General features: G+C 31.4%; 1 protein-coding gene across 8 annotated transcripts in view; it reads left to right on the top strand.

Moving 5' to 3' along the window:
* The window catches only part of Nhe3 (Na[+]/H[+] hydrogen exchanger 3), a 43516-nt gene that overhangs the window by 31906 nt on the left and 6610 nt on the right, over positions 1 to 5000 (top strand). For 2 of the 8 annotated variants that reach the window (XR_003477879.2, XR_003477880.2), the window contains one exon: positions 2670 to 2846. The exons of 4 other annotated variants lie outside the window; for them this stretch is intronic. The gene's annotated coding sequence lies outside the window, so the exon portion shown is untranslated. Of the gene's footprint in view, positions 1 to 2666; positions 2847 to 5000 lie in introns of all 8 variants that reach the window. 2 more of the 8 variants (XR_011399028.1, XR_003477878.2) reach the window with 1 other exon arrangement.

The following is a 5000-nucleotide window of genomic DNA, read 5'->3' as shown; positions in this document are numbered from 1 at the left end:
TATATTGTGCTTTAAAACTTGAAATTAACAAATATATCTTGCAACCAGCCCCAGGTCAAGTTATTTTATAAACTCCAGATTGTAGTTTTATATTTGTTGTAGATACAAGAAGAAATATATAGTTGTGTGAAATGTAATATTTCTCTAGTGATCCTTGCAGTTACCTTGCATGTAGATTGAACAGATGGATGGATAAATGATTATAAAGGTTTATAGATTGTGTGTGTGTGTGTATGCATGCCTGTGTAAGCCTGTGAGAATGATATTGGGTGTAATTATGATAGATCATTCATTCTCTTTTTGTAGATTTAGAACATATTTATCTTTTAATATGTTTAGACCAAATTAGTTTTTTTTTTCCCATGTAGATGTCATTATTGTAACATGTTTAGTGTCATTATCTTCCAGTTCAGCAAACTCTAGTGTTTGCTCTGTTTCCTGGAGGTGGTACCGTTAAGCATTTTCTTGAAAGGGATTTTCCGGGTCAGTTACTGGATTTCGTGAGAGTGATTCAGTTGAGTATCTGCTTCCATGTTTGCTTGAATTAGTGTGTGCGTGTGATTACTTCCATTTATTTTATGCATTTTTGTAGCATATTCTTTACTTTTTTTTTTTTTTATTATTCTATTGCTGTAATAAACCTATCCATTTTGTTTTCTATGTTGTACTTATTTCCTTATTTCCTTTTATTCATAGAATATCCATATTTGCCAAATACCATTATCTACATGAATGTAAGACTAACTAAAAATGAAACATAGAGATAAAATCTGTACAGTTAAACACGCAAAAACAATGCAGTATTTGCCTTATCTTTACATACGAAGAACCTCTCATTGTACATAAGTGCTTCGTATGTGTAGCAGGTGAAAGATGCTTCCTTTCAAAGCTCTCTTTAGGTGACTAACATGCATTGTAGAAAATGCTAACTGGTATCAAGTTGAGCAATTTATGATAGATTATTATATATATATACTTTTTCAGTAAATTGATATACCTTGTGCTGTAGGGAATGCCAAAGTATTTTATTAGAGATGCCATTTTTTGGCTGTTTGTACAAGTGTAGTGATTTTAACCATATAGCCATTTGGAATTATATTTATATGTATATTACCTTTCTCTTGTAGTTAAATTTTTCCTACATAGGCATTTACATGCACATAAACAAACATGTACACTTGCAGATGCATCTTTTATAAGTGTGAAAACATGAATTGATTATCTGTAATTGTTTTTTGATTAAAAGAAACTTTTATTTATTTAGTTAGTTCAGCATGCCATTGTAATGTGATTTGTAATTAAAAGTTAGAAGTAATCTGTGTATGTTTCCATTGTGAAAAAGTTAATATCATGATGTAATTGACAATGATTTTATGAATGAATACCATCCACATTTCTCTTTTGTGTGTAGACTGTAATGTCAAGTTAAGTTTAACTTCAGGTTTGGTTTCATTACTATTATCACTTTATTTGTATATTTATTTTTTCTTTGGTATATTTTTTTGTCCTGAATTTTTAAGAGAGAGAAATCAATTCTTACCTAACATCATCAGTATATGAATTTGAGGGACCCTAGCCTTACATCCAGAGATCAACCATAGTACAAATTGTCTGGCACTGCGACACCTTACAGCACTGCAGAGCACATACCAGCACAGCCCTGGCTTGCACCATGAAACAAACCACACTGAAGGACAATGGAAATATACAGATTTGCTTACAGTTATGCTTATTACCATTTTCACACTTGTATTTATCCACTGCACACATACATGTGCATTCACCTGCACAGATGCTTGCATATTCATATGTCACATACTCAAGTACATACACATATGGATGCACATATACCATATGCACAACCATACACATACATGTGTGACCACTATCATGTATATGTTTGTACACTTGTACCCCCCCCCCCCCCCCCCCAACACACAGATACAAAAACACACACACACACACACACACACACTCACTCTCACACACACTCTCTCTCTCTCTCTCTCTCTCTCTCTCTCTCTCTCTCTCTCTCTCTCTCTCTCTCTCTCTCTCTCTCTCTCTCTCTCTCTCTCTCTCTCTCTCTCTCTCTCTCTCTCTCTCTCTCACACACACACCTGGACAGACCCAAACACCCATTCACACCCATGCACACCCACCCACACACAGACACACGTGCACACATGCACACACATGCAATCACATGCAATCACATACCCACGCACACATACCCATGTACACCCATACACACCCACACATAGCCGTGCACACACACACACTTACACACACATACACAAACACAAACACCTGTGCACACACAAACACCCCGATCTGCAAACACAAACTCTCATGTGGACATACACACCCGTGCACGCACACTCCTGTGCACACCACATGTACACACACACACGTGCACACACACACACACACACACACACACACACACACACACACACACACACACACACACACACACACACACACACACACACACACACACACACACACACACACACACATACAAAGTAGCCTAGATAGCAAGTCCTTCTTCGCTTTTGGCCCCTTTGTGTTCGAGCTTATTTTCTTTCTTTCTTTTTCGCTTTTTGTTTCATGGTCACTTTCTCGGATGGACCCGTCGCCCGCGGCTCCCGGGATATATATAAAAGCAGGAACGAGATTCTGGGGATAACCGTAGCCAACTCAGTATTGACGCCCAGAATTTCATGTAACTAACAACCCCCTGTTCACCAACCATCACCACAACCACTACTAACTACTACTACTACTACTACTACTACTACTACTACCACCTCCATGGAACAGCTAACTCCTGAACAACCAGACTGGTATGTGATTTGGCAAGGAAGCATTTGGTTTGGAGCATTAGTACTAATATTATTATCATTATTATTACTATTATTGTGGTTAGTATTATTGTTATTATTATTGATGTTGTTGGTATGATTTGGATAAGGTTATTATTTTGTTTTAATGTTATTGTTATTATTATTGTTATTATTATTATTATTGTTGTCGTTATCATTTTTTTTTAATTATTATTAATTATTATTATTATTATTATTTCTTCTTGTTTTATGTTTCTTATTATTGATGTTATCATTTTTTTATGTCATTGCAATAGTTCTGATCCTTTTTATTGAGGAAATTATTATTATTATTATTATTATTATTATTATTATTATTATTATTATTATTATTATTATTATTATATTCTATGGTAATTGCTATCATTCTAATGATCATGTTGATTATTATTATTGTATTCTATGGTAATTACTATCATTCTAATGATCATGTTGATACTGTAATAGTAATAATGAAGGTGTTAATGATATTATCATTATTATTTTTTTTATTATTATTGTAATTATTGTTGTCATTACTATTGCAATTATAACTATTATTGACATTGTTAGTAATCACAAACACCAGCTTTGATTTTATGATAGTCATTTGTTAAATGCATTACTATTTTTATGTTTATTATTTTTTCTTCTTTAAGAGAAAAGTTGCTGTTGTAAAATTGTTCTTGTTGTTCACAAATCTGAAGGTTGAATTACCATACCTTTTGCAATCTGTCATTCAATAGTGAATCCACTTTGAAATGCATGTCATACATTTGTCATTTGATATGATAACAGATATAGATATAACTCCATAATTATGTTACATCGCAATGTGACATAGACATTTTGTAATTATTATGCTATGGCTCGGAGAGATGTACGATTTTATTCTGCAGAGGATTGTCTTTGAACTCATTGATGATAATAACAGGACCCTATAAGTTAACAAAACATTTAGCTGTGAAAGCATGTAGTTCTTGAAGACCCAAAATAGCTGTGAATGACCACTTTCGTCTTTGCTTCTTTCGTCTTTGGTTATTCAAGACAGCTATTTGCATATGCACTTGCAAACTGGAATGCACCATTGAAAGCAAGGTTGCCAGAGCGCCGTATTTTGACCTTCAGATTTGTGCCGTTATTATAAAAGTATCCGTTTAGTCATCTCTCATTGGATTTATCTTTTACGCGTGGTTTCGTTAGACGTTTTATGAAGTTACTGGATTCACATGATGAGTTTTATAAAGCACGAGGAAATTAATGTGCATTAATATATATATATAAAATTAGAGGAATGAATAGATAAATAAAAACCTAAATAAATTTTTAGTAATTTTATATATTTTTTTTGTATAATCAATATTTTTTTATTAATTTTGTCGTGATTTTGATTATTATTATTGAGTGTTATCATTATTCTTGTAATTATTATCATTCTTATTGTTATTGTTATTGTTATTGTTATTTTTATTTTATTATTGCTATCATTTTGTTATTGTTATTGTTATTATTATTATTGTCATTATCATCATCATCACTATTATTATTATTTGTGTTATTGTTATTTGTATTATTATTATTATTATTATTATTATTATTATTATTATTATTTGTGTTATTGTTATTTGTATTATTATTATTATTATTATTATTATTATTATCATTATCATTATCATTATTATTATTATTGTTATTATTATTATCATTGTTATTATTGTTATTAATATTCTTATTATATAATTATTATTATTATATAATAATAATTATTATTATGATTATTATTATTGTTATTATTACTGTTGTTATCATTATCATCATCATGAGCATTATTAATGTATATAGTTTTTTCAGAATTATCATAATTTACTGATTATGTTGTTGTTTTCTGTCAGCTCCTGTATCAAATTGTACATATTCACACATGTATAGTTATATTTTTCTTATGTTTCCTTTTTATTTTTATGCAGTTTGATAATAATGATGGTAATAATAGTAATACTAATGATAGTGATCATAGCAATAACAAGAGTGATGATAAATTCAAAAGTTCCAAAGAGTAACGACCTAAATCGCACCTCAGGAGTAAAATGGTCGCCGACTCGCCACCCTCGGGGTATAAACCAAACCAAATGTTAA

This window comes from Penaeus vannamei, chromosome 13 (assembly GCF_042767895.1).
Source record: "Penaeus vannamei isolate JL-2024 chromosome 13, ASM4276789v1, whole genome shotgun sequence".
Classification (NCBI taxonomy): domain Eukaryota; kingdom Metazoa; phylum Arthropoda; class Malacostraca; order Decapoda; family Penaeidae; genus Penaeus; species Penaeus vannamei.
Note: the sequence above shows the minus strand (reverse complement) of the source record. Positions and strands in the feature narration are given on the sequence as shown.